The sequence below is a fragment of the Spermophilus citellus genome (assembly GCF_964194105.1).
Source record: "Spermophilus citellus genome assembly, chromosome: 4".
Classification (NCBI taxonomy): Eukaryota; Metazoa; Chordata; class Mammalia; order Rodentia; family Sciuridae; genus Spermophilus; species Spermophilus citellus.
This window is the reverse complement of record NC_138185.1, coordinates 58,587,786-58,610,845: the sequence shown is the minus strand read 5'-3', so window position 1 is coordinate 58,610,845 and position 23,060 is coordinate 58,587,786. Positions and strand designations below refer to the sequence as shown.

The 23,060-nt window shown below is 36.5% G+C and overlaps 1 protein-coding gene across 7 annotated transcripts in view; it reads right to left on the bottom strand.

Annotated features, from left to right (window-relative positions):
* Nucleotides 1-23,060, bottom strand: part of LOC308646900 (uncharacterized protein) — a 132,649-nt gene that overhangs the window by 89,658 nt on the left and 19,931 nt on the right. For 4 of the 7 annotated variants that reach the window (XR_014021507.1, XR_014021510.1, XR_014021511.1 and 1 more), the window contains 4 exons: nt 22,872-22,978; nt 19,121-19,167; nt 17,499-17,602; nt 2,092-2,180 (listed from right to left, as the gene is read on the bottom strand). The gene's annotated coding sequence lies outside the window, so the exon portion shown is untranslated. The remainder of the gene's footprint in view (nt 1-2,091; nt 2,181-17,498; nt 17,603-19,120; nt 19,168-22,871; nt 22,979-23,060) is intronic. The other 3 variants (XR_014021506.1, XR_014021508.1, XR_014021509.1) reach the window with 3 other exon arrangements.

Below are 23,060 nucleotides of genomic sequence, written 5' to 3'. Positions count from 1 at the left end.
AGCCAAGTACAAAACAAAAACATAGTTATGAGAGCGTGTTGGATAAGGGACATGATGATTCTTCATGTTCAATGTCCTATCTCACATGATGCTTTCTCTGAAAGCCAAATTTCACCTTGGGAAAGACTTCATTCTAAAGACCAAGCCCTAATATTACAGAATCTCAGGTTCAACAAAGAATCCAGAGCATCCAGTTTTGGCAGAAATATTAATTAAGCCAACATTTGCTGATATCACTGGATGCAAGTACAGTATCATAGAGAACATTACAATAATGGAGTCTCAGGCCTCAGTGCACCCCTGAGTGTGTGTGTGCCTGAGTGTGCTTCTGGATATGCTCCTGGGGATACACATATGCAGATACACATGTTGTCTACAAATAAACCTGGCCACAAAAATTCCTTCTTCTTTAGAAGCCATTGTATTTTTGTTTTTATATGCAGCACTCTGTGCATTTCTGTAGTTGTGAACAACTACATTTGATTAAAATCTGTCAGATTTATCTTTTTAGCAGGAGAAAAGAAATATGTGTTTCTCCAGAAAGGAAATCAATGTGTCTTTATGATAGATGCAGAGTGGAAAGTTGGATACTGTCACTTTAAGGATGAAACAGAAAGGCAGGGTAACTGTCGCCATTGGCTGCTGACATCACTGTTGTGAGGTAAAGCCCCTGTTTAAATCTTATAATCCTTGTTTATAGGATAGACTTACAGTCACTGACCTTATAGCTATTACTCCAACTTGTTAAGTAACAAAGTCTTGCATCTGAGGTGTCCTGAGTTTGCTTTGTTTAAATTTCCTTAGCAATATCTTTTAGCCAGAGCTCTGCTCTGCTCCTTTTCTGCAGTGCAAGAAAGATTGCATCCCTCCCCATAGGAAGGCATCACGTTTTCAAAGCCCCATAACTGTACCAGAGAGTCTCCTCTCTCCAGGCAAACAGAAGGAAGAAAACCTGAAAGCAACTCTCATGCTATGCCAAAGGCAAATGAACCAAAGAGTGTCCCTGGAGGAAGATGGAGGATGCTTTGTGACACAAAGATGTCCAAAGTTCTCCTCCTGCCTCTTGGAAACAGCTTGCCTCCCTCCCCAAGATCCCAAAGAACTCCAGATTGAGCTATGCTGGCTAGGAAAGGAAGTATCTGCTCTGATACTGAGAGCTTATGAGTCTTTGCTCAGAGATGGCATAACCAGCAAAGTTGTACCCTCTTCAGGCAGTCTCAGAAATTCAAGTGAGAGTGGATGGCTTTGCAGTGTAGGTATTTGTACCTCTTGGGTTAAAACCCATGAAAGCATTCTAGTGTGCTTATAAAGCAATGTCAAGATCACTGAACTCATGCATCAGTTCAAATTGCCTTATCTCTTGTCTCATGAATGAAATCTGTCAGTATTTGAAGTGCTCATTTGCAATCAATTTCAGTAATCATATTCGATGCTTATGCCTACATGAGTTCCTTTAAAATGATGTGTTGGGTTTTGTGCCTTAATCAATGAATGCTGCTAGAAGGGATTCTATTGACATGAGCGTGCACGTGAGTGCTCCACATATTAACCCAGATCTGATTAAACCATTAAATGGCACCTAGCCAAGAGTGTAGAACATAGTAGGCACTTGTCACAGATTCTGTATTTACTACTCTTTAAATATTTGTCACATTTATTTAACTGTATCTCTTCAACAGGCATCCTACAAATTAAATAAAAAAGAACAAATAGCCGATGCATTTTCCTAATGCTAAAGGACTCTGTCTCTTTTGCCCCCAATGTCCACCCTCTACCTTTGCTTTGCCTGCAATTTTCTACCTACTGGAAAACAGAGTTGAAGAATCTGTTGACCACCATCACGCCATTCTAACCAATTGAAAGCCTTCCCAATTAGTTATACATATTAATTAATTTGTATGAGTTTCTAATGATTGAGATACATACTTGTTTTCTGGTAACAAACCCTGTCTACTAGTTATGCCCTATGCTTTTGATATACTGATGAGTTTAATTCATGAAGACAGTGTTTCACAGCTTAAGGACAGGGTATGTTCTGAGAAAGGCCTTGTTAGGTGATTCTGTCCTGTGAACATCACAGAGTGTACTTACACAGATCTAGATGGTATAGGTCAATCAGGTGAAATGGCCTTTGATGCAATCAAGAGATGCAGTACATTTTTATAAACAGCAGTAGTACACTGTAAAATAATGACAAAAAGTATAGTCTAGTAAAAACACGAACCAATAACCTAGTCATTTAGTTTCAATATCAAGCATTATGTCCTGTGCATAATTATAATTGTATGTCCTATATTTTTAAACAATTAGCAGCAAAATTTTATTTACATCAGCATGACCACAAACATGTCAGTTGTGCATTGTCCTACAGAGTAAGGAAAGCTGTATCACCAAACCATAGGAATCATCAGCACCATTGTCCTCTCATTGGAACCCCATTGTACAGGTGGCCCGTCACTGACACTGTGTTGTTGAGCACTGCATAACTGCACTTTGTCTGTATTTATTGGAACTGATATTCGAATTCTGTACTGTCCTTAGGAACTATATTCACCAAATAACTTTAATATCTTCCCTTTTTGTGTTCAAGTAAAATTTATATAATGCTGGAGTTAATTTTTTATATACTGTATCATCTATAAAACTACCTTACCCTGGTGCTTTTTTCTTTTTTTATTGGTTGTTCAAAACATTACATAGTTCTTGATATATCATATTTCACACTTTGATTCAAGTGGGTTATGAACTCCCATTTTTACCCCGTATACAGATTGCAGAGTCACATCAGTTACACTTCCACTGATTTACATATTGACATACTCATGTCTGTTGTATTCTGCTGCCTTTCCTATCCTCTACTATCCCCCCTCCTCTCCCCTCCCCTCCCCTCTTCTCTCTCTACCCCCTCTACTGTAATTCATTTCTCCCCCTTGTATTATTTTTCCCTTTCCCCTCACTTCCTCTTGCATGTAATTTTGTATAACCCTAAGGGTCTCCTTCCATTTCCAAGCAATTTCCCTTCTCTCTCCCTTTCCCTCCCACCTCTCATCCCTGTTTAATGTTAGTCATCTTCTCATGCTTTTCTTCCCTACTCTGTTCTTAGTTACTCTCCTTATATCAAAGAAGACATTTGGCATTTGTTTTTTAGGGATTGGCTAGCTTCACTTAGCATAATCTGCTCTAATGCCATCCATTTCCCTCCAAATTCTATAATTTTGTCATTTTTTAATGCAGAGTAATACTCCATTGTGTATAAATGCCACATTTTTTTTATCCATTCATCTATTGAAGGGCATCTAGGTTGCTTCCACAGTCTTGCTATTGTGAATTGTGCTGCTATGAACATCGATGTAGCAGTGTCCCTGTAGCATGCTGTTTTTAGGTCTTTAGGGAATAGACCCAGAAGGGGAATAGCTGGGTCAAATGGTGGTTCCATTCCCAGCTTTCCAAGAAATCTCCATACTGCTTTCCAAATTGGCTGCACCAATTTGCAGTCCCACCTGGTGCTTTTTTCAATGAGAATTCTTTTGCTTCCCATCTCATCGACAGCACTTGATCTATTCATGTTTCCCATCTCTTTTTTTCTTGAGTTAATTTTAAGAGTTTGTATTTGTGGTAGGAAATCATCCAGTGTTCTAGGATTTCACACTTAATTCTATACCATTGCCTGTAGTATCCACTGGTAAGCTTTCCTATTTTCTCTATATCTGTGGTTATGTTTATTTTATAATGCTGTATTTATTTATCATCTCTGTCCTTAATCAGACTTGACAGGGTTGTATCTAGCTCATCAAGATTTTCAAAGAAACTAATTTTGATTTCATTGACTTCTTTTTATGTTTGTTTTCTAGTTTTAGCTTTTAACTTTATTAATTTCCTTCTTCTGCATTCCTATTTTATTTTACTACTTTGAGTTTGAGAATTTTAAAACTCATTTTCAAATCTTATTTTTTAACCAGAAGATAATTTAAGGTTGTAACTTTTCTGTGTAAGAAGTCTGCTTGGATTGCTTATATAATTTATTTTGTTGTTGTTGTTGCTGTTGTTGTTGTTGTTTTAGTTGCTTTTATTTTTTAAATACATGACAGTAGAATACATCATAATTCTTATTACACATATAGAATACAATTTTTCAAATCTCTGTATATAAAGTATGTTCACAACAATTCTTGTCTTCACACATGTACTTTGGATTATGATATCCATCACATTCCACCATCATTGCTAACCCCTTGCCGCCTCCCTTCCCCTCCCACCCCTCTGCCCTATCTAGAGTTCGTCTATTCCTCCCATGTTCCCCCTTCCTACCCCACTATGAGTCAGCCTCCTTATATCAGAGAAAACATTCACCATTTGTTTTTTGGGATTGGCTAACTTCACTCAGCATTATCTTCTCCAGCGGTACCCATTTACCTGCAAATGCCATGATTTTATCCTCTTTTATTGCTGAGTAATATTCCATTGTGTATATATGCCACATTTTTTAATTCATTCATCTACTGAAGGGCATTTAGGTTGGCTCCACAGTTTAGCTATTGTGAATTGTGCTGCTATAAACATTGATGTGGCTGTGTCCCTGTAGTATGCTGGTTTTAAGTCCTTTGGGTATAGTCTGAGGAGAGGGATAGCTGGGTCAAATGGTGGTTCCATTCCAAGTTTTCCAAGGAATCTCCATACTGCTTTCCATATTGGCTGCACCAATTTGCAAGCCTAAGAGCAGTTTATGAATGTGTCTTTTTCCCCACAGTCATAATAGCTGCCATTCTGACTGGAGTTAGATGGTATCTTAGAGTATTTTTGATTTGCATTTCTCTAATTGCTAGAGAAATATTTTTTCATATATTTGTTAATTGATTGAATATCCTCTTCTGAGAAGTATCTGTTAATGTCATTGGCCCATTTATTGATTGGGTTATTAGTTTTTTTGTTGTTGTTGTTGTTTGTTGTTTAGCTTTTTGAGTTCTTTATATACCCTAAAGATTAGTGTTCTATCTGATGTGTAAGGGGTAAAAATTTGCTCCCAAGATGTAGGCTCTCTATTCACCTCACAGATTGTTCTTGAAACACTGGCCAGAGCAATTAGACAGACAAAAAAAATTAAAGGGATACGTATAAGAAAAGAAGAACTTAAATTAGCACTATTTACTGACAATATGATTCTATACCTAGAAGACCCAAAAAGCTCCACCAGAAAACTTCTAGAACTAATAAATGAATTCAGCAAAGTATCAGGTTATAAAATCAACACCCATAAATCAAAGGCATTTCTGCATATCAGTGACAAATCCTCTGAGAAGGAAATGAGGAAAACTACCCCATTTATAATAGCCTCAAAAAAATAAAATAAAATACCTGGGAATCAACTTACCAAAAGAGGTAAAAGATCTATACAATGAAAACTACAGAACCCTAAAGAAATCAAAGAAGATATTAGAAGATGAAAAGATCTACCTTGCTCTTGGATAGGCAGAATTAATATTATTAAAATGACCTTACTACCAAAAGCACTATATAGATTTAATGCAATTCTGATCAAAAGCCCAATGGAATTCATCTGTAAAAATAAGAAACCCAGAATAGCTAAAGTAACCCTTAGCAGGAAGAGTGAAGCAGGTGACATCACTATACCAGACCTTAAACTTTACTACAGAGCAATAGTAACAAAAACAGCATGGTATTGGCACCAAAACAGACTGGTAGATCAATGGTACAGAATAGAGGACACAGAGACTAACCCACAAAATTACAATTATCTTATATTGGACAAAGGTGCCAAAAACGTGCACTGGAGAAAAGACAGCCTCTTCAACAAATGGTGCTGGGAAAACTGGAAATCCATATGCAACGAAATGAAATTAAGCCCCTATCTCATCATGCACAAAACTCAACTCAAAGGACCTACAAATTAAACCAGAGACTATGCATCTAATAGAAGAAAAAGTGGGCCCTAATCTCCATCATGTGGGATTAGGCCCCAACTTCCTTAATAAGACTCCTATAGCGCAAGAATTTAAACCAAGAATCAATAAATGGGATGGACTCAAACTAAAAAATTTCTTCTTAGCAAAAGAAACAATCTGTCAGGTGAATAGAGAGCCTACATCTTGGGATTGCTTATATAATATAATTTCTTATATAACATAATATTATAAAATTATATAACATTTTAGTCTAGGTTGTTTATATCTTAGTTTTCCTCTTTGATCAGAGGATCATTTTAGAAAGTGCTTCTTAATTTTAAAAATCCCTTCTCAATTTTTTTTTATGCCAGGCTCTAGTTTTACTGAGCTATGATCAAAAAAAAAAAAGTAGACTATAAAACTTAACCCCCCCCAAAAAAACTTAACTCCAACATATCACCATTTCTGAATCAATAATAATGCATACTCCTTGAAATATTACAAATTCCCACTTACATCATTATCATGACCTCTTGTTTCACTTCTTTAGGTCTTGAGAGTTCCACTTCATTTAACCATATTATCAGAATTAAGAGCTGTGAGAGTTGTAAGAAATGCAGGGAGTAGGGAAACCAGACATCACGGTAGGAGGAAATCATAATAATGCCACTGACATGAGGAATAAGATATTCATGACTTCAACAGTTACAGAGGGAGGGCAAACAAACAAACAAAAAAACTTTTCAGATTATCAGAGAGAGCAAAAGAATGAAGAGAAAATTAACTCAGTCAAGAAGAAAGAAAGAAAGAAGGGAAGGAAGGAAGAAAGGAAGGAAGGAAAAAAATAGAAATTAAATATGAGATAGAAGAATTAAATAGATTAGTTATTACAAGACATGAATGTATAACTTCCTGTTAAACGTCAGTATAGGTTTAAAAAATCCATCTACAAAGTTTATCTAGCATTTCCAGCAGGAAGACAATATGAGGAGCATACAATGTGAATTTTCATGAAAATATTTTTGAACCAAATAATATTTTACTGATCAGATGCTTCTTCAGTCTCTTTTGTCACAGTAGATTTTATGTCACCATCTTTAACTTTCAGCAGGCATTTATCTCTATGCACTTAATTTCACTATGTTGTAACTTTCGATTGTAGACAAGTGTAATGCTAGTCCAATCTTCTATATACTTAACTAATCTAATGTCTCAATCAGAAATTATCATGAGCTTTAGAGGTTTAGGGAGGAAGTACTGTGCTTAGTGTTTGGATTGTGGAAATTTTATTCATTTTATTTTTCTTTTTTGGGTATTTAGAGTCATTGGTCAGGTTCCCTGGGATGGGGATCTGTGAGCAGGCATTATACTGAGGTGCGTTCCTGGGAATAGTGCCCTTGAGGAATGAAGAAGCAGGACTGACCAAAGGAAAGAGCTGGGGTGTGAAGTAGCTTTAGCAGAGGTTGCTCCTGATCTTGTGGGAGCTGGGTCTGAATTAACAAATTGAGAAAAGACAACTGATCCTTGGCATACCCACATCAATGAGTTATTGGATATGGAGGGCAGCGGGTGGGGGTTAGAGTGCTCCAGTCCAAAAGGGGCATCCAGGAAGGACTCCACAGAATCATCTACGCTAAATATTCAGGAATTTAATGAGAATATGTCAAGTTGTATATTTTTGTTTGAATTTGCTTATTTGTTTTCTTTTTTTTGTCTTTTATACTTGATTCTTGTAATCATAAAACTAACATCTTGAGTTCAGGGAAATGTTCTTTCCCTTTGAGTTTGGTGATCACATCTCCATCTTTTTATTCTTTACTCCTGGATGACTCAGTATTTGTAGGTCAAATTTCCTAAATGTGTGCTTTTCATCTCATATCTTTGTACCCATGTGCTTTTGTCTTGTGGCATGTTGTGCTTCGATTTATTTAATCTTCCAGATCTCTAATTCAATTGCCAGTATAAATTACACTTGTTGTTTTATTCATCTAATGAATATTTTAATTCAGAAATCATGACTTTAGGGTCCAAAGATCTTCATGGTATCTCAATGATACATCTTTGAGAATGCTTATTAGTTTCAGGTTCATCTTTCTCTCTCTCTTTTTTTCTACCTCAAATCATGAGTCATTTGTCCAAGCCTTTTGGATTTCTCTCCCCTGGCACAATCCCATTAGCAGAACTGTGATTTTGCTTAAAGACCAAATTATTGGCTTGTGCAAGCCAGGTGTTTGGTTTGGGGCATGGGGAAATTCAACAGTGGCAACAGGTATGGAAGTTTATGTCCCATTATATTTTCCACTACCCCACACTGCCCACCTTTACCAATCTCATGTTCTGAGCTGTTAGTTCTTTCAGCTAATTGAATGAGTACCAAGTCTCCCCAGGCCCACAATATGCCAAAGCATAGCTCCAGGTGTCTCACCTACAATCAAGAGCTTGGGTAATTATGACCATCCCCAGCAGAAGGTTGGGACTCAAATGTCTAGCAATTAATCTCGAAAGCACAGTGTCATTCTTTTATACCAAATAATTTCAAAATCTTCATCTCACTTTCCAAACTTGACTACCTATTTCTCTTATTAAACACTGAACTGACCTGCTTACAAGACACACATCCATTTTTTTTAAACAAAGAGTTGTGCTAACTTGATGCATTTATACATTATTGTCAGTTGTCTATATATATATGAATTTATAAAAAGCAGTATATCAGCAAATTTGTAACATGCACCATGACTTCTTGACAAACAATAGCTTCTTATTCAAGCATGTAAACCTAAATAGGTCCGGTGATATGGATATATTTAATGATATGTTCAGTAGAAAAGGCTAGTTACAAGGTTTGCATTAAAGGTGATATCATTTTTTTTTTATATCCTTATAACTAGATAGCAGGATACGTGGAAAGAATTGGCATTGTAAAAAGTAAGGCCCAGGCCCTCTTATCAAAGGTCTTCCATGTACATACCATGTTAAGTTTGGGTTTTGTTTCCAAGGCAATTATAGAATCCTTATAATAAAGACTTTTTACAGAGAAATGACATAATCCCCCTAGCATTTTAATGCTTAAAATATCACTCAGGCGGCAGTATGGGGAATAGATTCATAAGGCAGTGATACTGGATCTATTGCAGCGTAACAGGGGAAAAAATTACTAAGCATTAAGGCTGTGATAGGGATGGAGAGAAGGATGGAGAGTGGGGCAATAAAGAGCAGTTAGCTCTGACAGAACCTGTGCATTGCTTTGATGAAGGAGAAAGAAGAAGGGGTCAGAGTAGGGTAACCCTGGATTGCCTTGGGAAACCGGATAGAAGGATGGTGGCATATTTTCCCAAAACAAATAAAGCAGGAAGAGATGCAGGGCTAGAAGGGACGTGTCAGGGAACATAGTTCATTGAATTTCCCAGTTGTAGAGTTTATGCTATCTATAAGATGTACAGGGAGGAAACTGCATTTGCTAGAACATGAGATCAAGGAAGACAAAGACCCTTTTGGTTCAGTTCTTTACATGTTCAGTGCCTAGTACGGAGCCTTGCAGGTGATAAACACTCAGTAAATTCTAGATGAATATGTGTTCTTACATAGGTTTCGGGGTCTGGTGGTGAGACATTGTTTCAGGCAATCATTGAGAACTCTCAGGTTTTCTTACACAGAAAATTCTAAAACTTTCTTGGATGTCTACCACTACCATATTATATCCAGAAATAAGGAGATTATGGTCCACTCTCAATGAGGTAAACTATGAAACTCTCACTAAAGTTTGCGTTGCTAATGTGCATTAACAGATACAAGCAGGGTGGGTTAATTGTTTACCAACAGAAAGCCAAAAAATAAAGACACTTTTGAAGCGATCCAATAGAGTAGAATAAATAAAATCATAGCATTACGTGAGGCCCTAATATTTTTTAGTCGGACATCTGGCTTTTAAGTTGCCATGGAAATGACGAAAAGAGCCAGGTATTATTATTTGAGGATAACTAAGAGAAAAATGTATGCTGAAAAACTCTAAAAGGGATTATTGCATTAGAATGAGAAACAATAAGTGCAGAGCTCAAGAAAATATCAGGAAAAGACTTTAAGAAAAACGAAGGGAAAATCTAATAAACATCTCTGCTACTTGGAGAAGTTGGAACAAATCTTCCTTGCCCATGAAGCTTAAATTACCTGCCTATCCCTTTAAGCACTTTCATGTACAAATCAAACACAGATGGCCCATTACATTTATGACCTCACTATCAATTACTCTAGATGGAGCATGCATTAATTATTGAAATATTTTCATAGTATACAAGTTTTTAGTGGTTACATTGCCACAGATAATTTCAACTTTCTGATTAGAATCTGGTATAAACAATTTTATTTACGGGAATTAATCTCTTGAATGTAGTAAAAACTAAGAATACAGTAGTGAATTTTTTTTCCCTCCACTTAACAAAGCCAAACTAGAAATCCTGGCCCCTATCCCTGGAAGTCAGCATTATGTTAGTATCACATACAATATATAAACTCTGCCAAAATCTATTACAATTGTAGTAAATTTTGATTACTGGAGTTGTTTGTTATTTATGTGGAGAAGATAAAGATAATATTGGGAATAGTTCTCTTCTATTCAATGTATAAATTACATCCATAAAATATCTTGTTTTGCAAACAGTGAAAGGGGGAAAAAAAAGACTAAATTTGGTGGAAGCTTTGAATTGTTGCGTCTACTTCAGTTCAAGCCAATAAACATTAGAGATGATGTGACAGTCCACAGAAATATTTAGACTTTTAACAGTGCCATTAGTTATTTTTTCCTTGCTTGGTAAACAAAATTCTGGGGCCATTTACTATTAAAGAACAATAAGAACATTCCTCTGAAATAGCACACTTCATAGAAAGCAGGTAAAGAGACATTTAAGGGGTTAGAGAAAGACATATATTTTCAGTCATTTTGCTCATTCAACAAAGACCAACTGAGTACCTACTGTGTGCCAGGAACTGTTGTAGGCATTTGTAGTACATTGGTGAGAAGAACAAAGATCTGTGCTCCTGCCAAGTATAGATTCTGGCAAAACAAACTGACTCCTTTATCCCGTTTTGCACAGAAAAGTAAGCTGAGGCTTGGGAGGTAGCTAACTTACATAGAAGACAAGAGAGCCCAGGCCATTGGCTATAGGCCCATATTTCTAACCTTCCTCATCTCAGTCACCTTCACCGTTTCCAATTCACCTTTTTCTGGTTCAAGGGTCCATTAACCTGGGACTTTCAGGGTTTACATCTAAATGCTGTCAGCTGAACTTTTCCAGTAGATGTCTTCATCTAGATAGACTAAGTTTAAAAAAAAAAAGTCATCTTTATTTCTTCTCTCTGTAGTTTACTATAGAAAAGAATATTCAAGCAAAAAATGCACAAATGGAAAAGAATGACACTATAGGAAGGCTGATTTCACAGCCCTATGGGATAAAGTGGCCCTAGAAGTAGCAGGCAATGTCAACATGCACTCTTTGGCTTCTTTCTCCAGCCAAAAGCAAACAAGTATGCAATGTTGAATTTCTACCAAGGCACAAACAAAGAGAGCTAATGGAACTCTGCTTTCACAATGGCCTTGTACAAGATAGAAACTAGACATTCCCACGTGCCTCAGAGGCAACTAAGACTGAAAAAATATGATCAATCTCCAACTAGAATCATGCAGGAGAATAAAAATTTAGCATATGAATTAGGTGAAAAATCACCGACCAGTGAGCAATGTTTACATATTAGAGCCCTCTAATGTAAGACACATTGCTAATGGGAGAAACCATGGAAAAAATTAATAACATGTTAATTAATGTTCAATTAATTTTGAATATTAATTTAACTAAATGAAAAAGAATGCATTTTCCTACTGCTAATAATAAAACTCTCCTAAGTATTTTTTCGCACATCCTACTTTTTAAAACTCCTTTGCTATTAGTGAAAGAGAGAACCAGAGACTTCAGATGACTTGTCTAAGGTCATGTCAAATTTGACAAGGAATAGACTAGAGTAACTGATTAACAATGTCAGTCTCTGGACATTCTTTCAAATCGTTTCCTATCTGAGGGCTGGGGTTGTGGCTCAGTGGTAGAGCATTTGTCTTACATGCATGGGTTTGATCCTCAGCACCACATACAAACAATTAATTAATTAATTAAAGATATTGTGTCCATCTACAGCTAAAAAAAAATTTTTTTAGATCATTTCCTATTTGATCTCCACCAAAGTAGGCAAAGTATTTTCATGTCTATTAACCAGAGGAGAACCTGAAGTCAGAAATACAGAACAAGTGAATGCTTACTCCCATTCAAAAAAGAAGTAACCAAGCACATAAAGTTCACTAAGGGTGTGTTGATGAGGGAGAGAGCCTGGTACAAGGAATTAAGGCCTGTAATAATAGAATATGAAATATGCAAGTGTACAAGAAGTTGTACAGAGATGGAAGTAATTTATTTTATCTAGGATTGAGGAAAGAGCCAAGCAGTGACAAATATAACTCTACACATCAAGTATAAAAATGATATCATAGTCAGTTGTGCAATTTTGAATACGAATTCTGGGATTTTTATGGAATTGTGCAATAAAATTACCTTGGATGCTTTAAAAGGGGGGGGGTGGTCTTGCATTCATTCAGACAGAAACTTTGAGTATAGAGCACCAGAATCTGTTTTTTAACAAGTGTATTTGTGCCCAGGTGTAAAACCTTGCTGCTGAAAGTATAGTTCATGAGCCAGCAGCGTCTGCATCACCTAGGAGCCTTTCAGGAATGCAGTCTCAGACTCAATTCAGACACTAAATTAGAAACTGCATTTCAATAAGATCAATCCCCATATGATTTCCTTTACATCTTACAGATAGAAAAAAAAAAGGATTGGTTTACCACATCCTTCTCCTACCATATCTTCATCTTAGAAAGAAATAAGTTGGAGTGTCAAGAGCCACTCTTGGTGAACCAATGAGGAATGTAAGAGCCCTGTTTCTATCTCCAACTTCATTCCTCATCCAATGTTCTAGATTTCCACATCCTCTGATAAAGAATAACAAACTATTAATTTATAAATGCCTCCTCAATTCTTTTGAGGCTCAACATCTAATTTATGGGCCATCAGGTATTTCAAGTGTTTCCAAAATTCACCTTTAAAATATCTTTGTAAGTAAAACACCACATTTGTATCCCTAAATTCACCCTAAGGTGGGTGAAGAACTTTGGCAGTTCCATCTGCTAATTTTCTGGGCCCCCTCACAAGATCATTAGTCTCTCAAGGTCAGGACACCTGGATAGGTTTCCAGTAGTGGGGGAAGCTGTGATGACCTCAGGTCCTCTTTCAAGTTTGTTTAAACCAGTCACTTCATGGGCAATTGGGGTTGTTATATAAGTTTGCCCATCTTAGGGTCAATGCTTGCAAGAATAGTGTGAGCTCTTTACCAATTCAAGAGAATCCCTCCAGCCACCTTTCTGGGTCTAGGAAAGAAGGAATTCTTCTAAATCTCATTGTGCATCCAGGAGCAATATAGCAAGAGCAATGCTTTGGATTTTAATATCTGCTCATTCTTATCATATTAAAATAAAAGTTAAAGAAACATAAAATTACTTCCAACCCAGGCACCCTGTCGAGTTCACGCTCACTATACATAGAATTTGCTTTTTCATATAAATTTGCCCTTTAACATTCCTTAAGATTACATCAAAAACATTCTTCAATATTGTTGCAGGCTTCGTAGCATTTTGTGGGGGGTTCCCTTTTCTCTCACATCTTTATTTCCTCACTTTCATCATTCTCCATGCATCCCACCATAATCTTCTGCTAAGCCAAATTACCATCCTAGTATTTTCCTTTAATACTTTTCAAATCTAATCTTATATAATAGAAAACAAATATGTGCTTATTGGATGTTTACGTATCATTTTTATATAATAATGGGATCCAATAAGCACAGGCTAATCTTCTGTGTCTTACTTTTCTGTCTTTTCTTCTTTGACAATGAGATTCAGAAATCTTTCCATGTGATTCATGGGAATATTTCATTCTTTGAAATAACTTCAGAGTGTTCCATGTTGTGAATATGCCCCCTTTTTTTCCTACTATGTATCCTACTCATGGGAAGTCTCTTTAGTTGGAAAATTGTATTTTTAATTTTTCAATCATCAAGAACATTGCTGTGTGCTTTTATTTCTAAGAACTATGGCTGTGGCTGCTGGATGGAATGGTGTAGACAATTATTTTTTAATCACCATATAATATTTCAATATTTATAGGTTATGGTTGTAATCAACCTACAACTCTTGGATATGTAGTTGGCTTCCAATTTTTCATTATTAGAGAAAAATTTTTAAATCTAATTTTAGAGATTCTAGAGACTCAATCCTCCATATTTGAGAGTTACCCTTAAACAAAGGTCCTAGCTGTTACATTGCTAACTTCCATTAAGCTATTTGTAAGTGTGTACCATTAGTCACGAGGGGAACAGATAGGAAAGAAAATGGTATAAAACCAATCCTATTTATCTTAAAAATTAGCTGGAAGACAAGCCGGGTATGGTGGGGACTGCCTGTAATCTAGCAACTCAGGAGGCCAAGGTAGAAGGACCACAAATTTGAGGTCAGCCTGGTCAACTTAGTGAGACTCTGTCCCCAAAAAAAGAAAATAAAGGGGGCCAGGAGTGTAGCCCAGTGGGAGAGACCTTTGGGTTCAAGGCCCACTACTAATTAAAAAAAGAAAACTGAAGGTACATATCCTACTAATATACTCAAAAAATGTTTTTATCTTTGAATTACTACACAGAACATAGTTTAAATATGTTATTAATTTGTATGTGGTGCCTCTACCACTCGAAGGTCCTAAGTTACTTGCTTGGCTTCCATGGTCATCACATGATTAGAGCAGAAGTGAACAAGGCTCTAACTGTAGCACAATGTTTTAACATACCTTCAGTTTGACTACATTCTCTCATTGCTTTAGATGGTAGAATCAAAATCACATGTTGTACTTAGAATCTGCTTAAACTTTATTTAATTATACTTGGTGCAATCATATCAATTATAGCTAGCCCAAGAAAAGAATATAATAAAAATACATAAATCTGGCAGAAAATATTATTTGAATATGGACAGTCATATTATGATTAAAGTGGATGTGTGTCATTAATTTATTGATGCATGCTCAAAGGATGGATAAGTTTTGTTTTGTTCTATTTTTTTGAACTTATGCTCCCCAACCTCTGAATGAGGCTACCTTGATGGCTCTGAGCAGCCCAATTTCTAAACATCTGGCTAGGCCCCCAGTGGTTAGGTTGCCTGACCCAGCTTACCCTAGAGGAAGGGATACCCAAGGATGGCCTTCATCTTCTTGGAGAATCAGAGGCAGTTATTAACAGAGAATGAGAGTAGATAGACTGAAATGTAGATTTAAGAAGAGTTAAAAATTTGCGTCAGAAATGATGGTGTGATTCCCATTTGAAACTAAAACTTCTAGGTAATTTGGAAGTAATTAATAAGACATAAAATATGTATATATTTATGATCTATAATTCCACTTTAAGTACTTATGCTAGATAACTACTTATGATACTATTTCTGTTATGAGAATCACTAAAGAAAATATGTAAAAAAGTATTCACTATAATGCTATTTACGAATAGCTACAAGATGCAAAAACCCTAGGTGTACATTATATTGTAATAACTCAGGGAGTACTGATCTAGCCATTCCATAGGAAATTCTTAATGAACTTAGAAAGAATGAATTATACCTGTTTCTTCCAAGTAGGTAAAATTTCCAAGACACTGTTGAATGAAAATAGCAAGTGCACTATGATACATGCATTATGATACGTGCATTATGATATGTGCATTATGATATTTGTTTTAGAGATTCCTTTGGATGGGAAACTGACTGGTGAGCGCGCACTTTTGACATCAGGGAGGTGGAAAAAACAACTGGAACTGGAGGTGGAGGCAAGGAGGACTCCACCTTTATCCTCTAATTCTATTATATTACAAGAATATATATATGGCAATTGTGTGTTTCAAATTTTATTTGAGAATTTTTAATTCCTTAGTATTAAAAAGTGGATTATCTGACTTACTAGATCTTATAAAAAAAATGCCTGTCCTCCAAAATGATTGCTGGTTGAATGGAGAAGTTAATGGTTGAGTAACAGCTACGTAGGTAGATAGACAGACAGACCAAACACCCTACTTCCTTCTGCCAATCTCCTTGAAAGCTGCCAATTCTATGCAGGATTACCAAGGCAACTCTGTTCAGTATAGTCATGGGGCTCCACAACTTAAGTAGTGTGGCAAAATAAATATCAAATGGCATGCCCTGAATTGCCAACACAGGAAAATCCTTGCATGTGTCATTTCTAAAAGAGAGTTAGAAACATCAGCAGGCTGAGATGAGATCCATGAATGGAACTGATTTAAAATCAGAACTAACTAATCTGGATAGAAATTTATTCAACTGAAATATTTTTTCTGGGCTCAGAAATCAGTGGAAGCAAATTATTTTCTAAATTATAAGCTATGTCTACAGTACCTTTATAACAGTTCCAATTTTAGAGGACAAGGTAGAGCTAATGCAATTTTAATATAGTCTAGCAGATAATGATTATCAGCAAGATCGACTTTTGCTCCCTCAGGACTTTTTCACTTAAGAACTTGATGGTGTTTGGGGTAAAGTGTCATAGGAGGAATTTTAGCACACAACAGCAAAGAAAATATTAACCCACTCTGTTGTCACAGGCTGGATTAATCCTTCAAGCCATTCAAAAAAGAATCAAAACATGATCCCTAAAAGATCAAATATTCTGAAAAAGGCTCTACTTGTATCTTGGCACTTTGGAGTAATTCAGTTATTTCAGTCATAGCTTCAACTCCTTAAATCATGAGTTGCATTTTAATGGAAGTCGTGTTATTTTTTTTTTTTTTTCGTGTGTTTCCAAGTAATAACCACTGAAATGGATTTTTAAAAAAATACTTCTTGGAGCCTAAAGTTGAACACAATCTGCATGGCTGAGCACGTGAGAGTCACTCTGGGAAACGGGTGTTTAATGAATAACTTTACAATAAAAGGCCTTGAAAACTTCCTCTAAACATTAGACCATGTTCTCTTTCTGAAATACATTAACAGCCTCCAGAAGGCTCATAGACATTGGTAACAGTGTCAGGCAGACTTCAGAAGTCCCTGACATTTCCATGTGCACGTAGGAGAAGGCGCCTGCCCATTCCCTGCCCCCCTCCCCCTCCCCCACCCAGGCTGTGTTTGGTGATCGCATTGACTCCAGTTCTGCTGGAGAGAAAGATTGATAAAGCCAAGCAATCGGAGTTATTTCCTATGCATGAAATTGATTAAATGCTTCACTAAATGGCTTATAAATTTGCTTCTTATATTTCTGTCACCCACTGAAAAGATTACAGAAACTCTGCATATAACCATGTTGTATACAATACCGAATTACAAAAGGTTGTAAAAACTAATGTTTTGTTTAAAGTTTTGAGCAGGACCATATGCCTTCAGTGACCTTGAGTAAGCTATTTTAATTCAAAACATTTCAAAGAATATAAAGGGGAGAAATATTCAACTACATAACAAACCAGACAAGCAGTTGGGTAGATCTCGGTTCACTTGCTGAACTTCTGCTCCTTTCTGCCAGGGTGCAAAGCGAATCCCTTCATGCAAGCGCCTTGTGCCTGGAAAGCTGGGAAGCACATGTGGTGTCAACAGGGATATATTTACAAAGGAGATGGAAAAAAAAACCCATTAAGACCTCCCAAAGTCGAGTCTGCTCTATTATTTTTAGTTCAGGACACATCCTAATGAGTTCTGCGTCTTGTATAGGCTCCTAGGACTGTGTAGAAAGATGACAAATATTAGCAGGGATGGGTGGGATTTTCTCATTTTAGGTTTTGTTTTGTTTTGTTTTGAATGTTTACACATCTTTCAAATGTCAGTGGCATTCCATTCTGTCTCCCATGTGAGAATTCCTCCTAACTATTGTGTAACGATGGGGGGAGGGGTGCACTGAGCCCTAGAAGCAATTTATAGGCAAGCAGGTGACCTGCAGATGTAACTTGGGAAACCTGCCCCTTTCTTAACATGGCCTTAAAAGTACCTTCACTTCTACAGGGAAAATGATATTCTTTCTTAACATTTATAAGACACCACGTCCTCAGCAAGAATTAACATTTGGCATTAATGCACAGTTCTGGCAGTAACTTCAAGAGAAAAAAAATTTTACAACCAGTGATGTGCTTAAAATCCCCACTGGCCTGATCTCCCTAGAATACACCCTCAAACTCCATCACCTTCAGAAATAGCCAGCTTCGGGACAAAGAGGACTGCCACAGTCATGGCCACCTGGAACCTAGTGAGGTGGAAAGGACAAGGACAATATTGTCCATGAAAGGGGGTAAAAATACTTTTCAACATCAGGCTCAGTCAGAGACACATCTCGTTTTGCATGTAGTTTCTGGGTACTTATAAGGAATCAGGATGAAATTATCCTTCATATATAAAAACACAGTGTAATCTCATTAGTAAAACCCAAGTTTTTTTTTTTTCCTTCCTTTTTCTTTTATTTTATATAACGAGTACCTATTCTGGGAGATATGCCAACAACTCAGGGATAATTTAGCCAGACCATCAACAACAAGACAACTTATTTAACTCTTGGTGATGGTCACATGAACCTTCTTATTGGCTTAAAGCCACCACATAAGTAATCCTGATGCCTGATACAGAGGATTTAATGAATTATAATAAAAAGTTTCTTTGCTATAAAACACAAAGAACTCACTTCTTTATACAGATATTTGCTATCTTAAATATTTGAACTAATGAGTCCTCAAAGTTGATCCTGAGACAGAAATTCTATAAGATTGCTCTTTATAAAAAGGTTTTGATGATCAAATCCTTTGAGTGACCTCTTCTGGAGATGCACAGTGCATGGGTAGCCCCACTGGACACAATCCTATCTTATTCACTTTAGCCTACTGTTTCTCACTTGACACCAGACATTCATTTATTTATTTTTTTGTATTAATGCTTATAATCATATTCTTTGAAACATATTCTGTGGAATATTGATTTAAGCTAGGGCTTATCTAGCAAACTAGTCCATCTCTTGTGAAAGATTATCAAACTCCCCTTCAGGAAGACTCTTAACCAAAATAAAAGAAGTTTCTACCCCTGCTACAAGAAGATGGTTGCCATGTACCTTCTCATCATATGTCAACCTTGGGCCAGCCATATCACTCTTCTCTCCTGATGAAAGCAGGTAAATATTAAAAATAAAAACAATAGATCTCATTCATCTATACAAAGAGCCCGTGGGCTTCCCAAATGGCATATAATGCCCAGACAAATATTAGTTATACATCAAACCAAAGCTTCATTTTCCTTATGGATTCCTGTTTTCTTTTCTTTTCTTTAAAAAATGTTTACAAATCCACCCTCCTTTTCTGTTTTAAAGAATAGACTAGGTCTATGTTTATCCTTCCCTTTTTGTAATCAAGATCATTCAAGAAAATCCAGCAGTGTACAAATGAATGAACATGACATGATTATAAAGATAATCTTGGATCAACCCTAATTTAATTTTTTAAGTAAATCATTTGCAAACATTACCCTGCCAACTAGTTGGAGAGACAAATTGTCCATGAAGGGCCCAAAAGTGAGAATCTTAATTTTAAAACCCAAGTGTCAAACCGAAAAGTGCATCAGAACCACCTGCAGACTGCTTCAAGAAGATTTTGGGGAAGGGCCTGAGCATTTGCATTTCTCACAAGCTCCTAGCTGATACTGAGGCTGCTGGGCTAGCAATCACAACTGTATAGCAGTTCTCTCACCTGCCTGATCGGCATTACCTGGAGCCTTTGTGAAAATCACCAAGCCCTAGCAGCCCTACTCCCAGACTCCTGAGATGAAATGGCTAGGAAGGAGAGTCAGGAATCTGTGTTTTTAATAAATTTCTTAAGTGATTCAGATCATTCAGGTCTGAGGTCCTTCAGACAGAGAAGCTGGGCTTAGCTTTTAGATCAGGGCCTCAGGTCTTAGACCCCTGTCTGCCTCTGTGCACCAGGACTCTCCCCACTACATGTCTGAAGACAAGTGAATGCCTCATGCAATAACTTGTCCAGTAATTGGTATATTGATTGCTAATGTCATCATGTTTTAGTATATATAAACCCCTCACTCTATTACACAGCCCCCAACAACCCAAAAAGCCATTGTTTATTCATTGTGACTCCCAAACTGGCTCTTGTGGGCTCCTGCTGGAGGGCTTGCTGATAAAAATCAGCAGATGATTGGACGCACACATTCTTAACATGACTGACCCATGACATCTCAGAGGGCAGCCGAGAGCCTGTCATTACAGCACAATACTTTTCTTTCTTCCTCCTTATCTAGCCCAGATGATTTTGAGATTTTTATTAACTCATTAATGACTGAAGATGTCATTAGAGCCAATGCAAAGGGCTTTTTAAAAAATTTCTTTCTTTTTTTTAAGTGGGAATAAATGCACAATTTGTGGGGGTGGGGGGAGATGGGGGATGGGCTCATAGATGAAACAGTAAGACAAACCAAGTGGAGAGACTTACTTTATTAGAATTTGAAATCAGATTGACGGGGACTGGGATTGAAAATCTGCAGACAGAAATATCAACTTGCTTCAGAAACACATTGGAGAAGAATGGGGCATTCAATAAAGGAAATAGTGGCCCATAAAATCCAGCAATTTCTATTGTGTTGTGGACCAAATCATTTCAAGCTAACAGCTAAATTAAAAAAAAAAAAATTTCTTTTTTGGTGTAAGGCTACTAAAACGTTTAAATGTTTCTTAACCTACACAGTCATTAAACCATATCTTGTTTCTGCGTGCCTTTAATTTTCACATCTGCAGAATTGCTTTTAAAAATCAAATTATATCTTTTGAAGGCACTTAAATTGCAACAACCTTATGTTTTTTCATATACTCTTGGGCTTCAGCCTTTTCATCTGGGTTGTGTGTCCAATTAATGGGATATCTCAAGGAAGCACTAATCATTTTGAAAACTTGAGACTATAAAAAGCAAGCAGACTATTTTCATTATAACTGATTGGATTGAGAATAGGCTACAGAGGAAATGTTCAATAATTATGATAACTTTTTAGATGAGATCACACACACACACACACACACACACACACACACACAATGTCAATCACATAAGGTGCTTTTCACTGCTACAAAGTCTTTGAAGTTCAGTTTCACGTGATTTCTCTTTGGGGTTCTTTCCTGGGCATGTCAGAAGGCTGCTGAGAGTGGGTTTACACTGATTTTATCAGCCTGGATAATTCATTTGGCAAAGGAAACATCTATTACTAGATGTAACTCACATGTTACTAAGTGTTTACTAAATTTTACTATTGTCAAAACACAGAGCCTCAAAAAACGTGGAGAAACTATTCCCTAAGAGAGAAAACGGTTGTCTCAGGACCTAAAAAGATTTTTGCTCAAATAAATGTCTAAACTATAATCAAGATTTACATATGCTTTAAGCCAAGTTTTTTTCTTAAATCACCTAATTGCATCTTTTTTTATCTACTTGCATGATGTGGAATTTTATTCATTATATGTTATGTTAAATAAAATAATTAGTGTTTTCAGATTAGTTGAATGCAATAATTTTATCTAATTTCATAATAATGGTACTGAGTTTCTTTTTTCACCTTTCTGTACACCCAGATGAAACCCAAGAGGGGGGGGTGAGTTAAAAATCCCAGATGTTTTTAAATTTCCAGATGTGTAAGTGTCAAGTAAACAAAACATGGGGGTTTTTTAGTACTATTTTTCCTTTTTTTATCCAGATGTTTGGTGTCATATAGACACAGCCTTTATCTTTTTAGTCACAACCACAGTGTTTTAAAACATCCTTTGCCAATATCTGAAGTCTTTCTTCACAGAATCATTTCTAAAAATCCCATTTAATTCTCTCACAGGGAAAGCAAGGGTATATTTTTCAGGAACTTAAGTCTAACGTCCAATAGTCTTATAATACAAGAATACTATCCAGAATTGTACCCAAGTTTTTATCAAAACATTTCATATCTGCATTTTTAAAATGATGAAGTATAATTCAGCTTAAATGAAGGGAATTGGCAACTTACTTTTAATTGACATGCATGTTCTAATTTCAATTCTAGTAAGCCATGTCAAAGTCACAGACTCTCGGGGGTAAATGACAACCATCTTTTCAGTAGGCTTCCTTCCCAATCTATTCACTCACTACTAAATCCTAAAATAGACGACAGTTGTCCCTTCATATCCATGGGCTAGGCATCTGCAGATTCAATCAACCATGGATCAAAAAGTGTTCAGGAACAAATGTGTATGTACTAAATATGTATAGACTTTTTCTTGTTATTATTCCCTAAACAATGCAGTATAACAACTATTTACCTAATATTTTATTTTGTATTAGGTATTATAAGTCACCCAGAGATTTCCAGGTCTCTTCAGTGTGAGGAGAGATACCTGGGATTGAACCCAGGGTTATTATCTGCATTTTTATGTGCATTTTAACCACTGAGCAACATTCCTAGCCTTTTTTATTTATTTTGTTGTTGTTGTTTTGAGATAGGGTCTTACTAAGTTGCTGGTCTCTAACTGGTGAGCCTCCTCCCTCAGCCTCCCAAGTGGCTTGGATTACAGACGTGCACTACCACTCCTGATGAGATGATTTAAAATATATAGGAGGATATATGTATATTATATGCAAATACTACACTCTTTTATACAAACAACTTGAGCATCCACAGATTTTGATATCCTTGAAGGTCCTGATGACTGAATTTGAAATTTTAAGAACACTTTCTGCTCTGTGACTTTGGGTACATTAAAGTACAGACCTAAGGATCTAGAGGGTTGATGGTGAGCCTCAGCATTTTCATTTTCTCTGTTACCTTAAGGCAGTCAATCACTTTACCTCTGAGCCTCCATTTTCTCTTCTCTAAAATGGAAATAGGGCTGGGGGTGTAGCTCAGTGGTGGAGCTCTTGGATAGCATTCATGTGGCCCTGGGTTTGACCCTTAGCTGTGGATAAAGAAAAAAAAAAGGAAATAATAACCTGAGAATCTGATGAAATAACTCTGCAGAGTCAAAATGTTTTATAAAA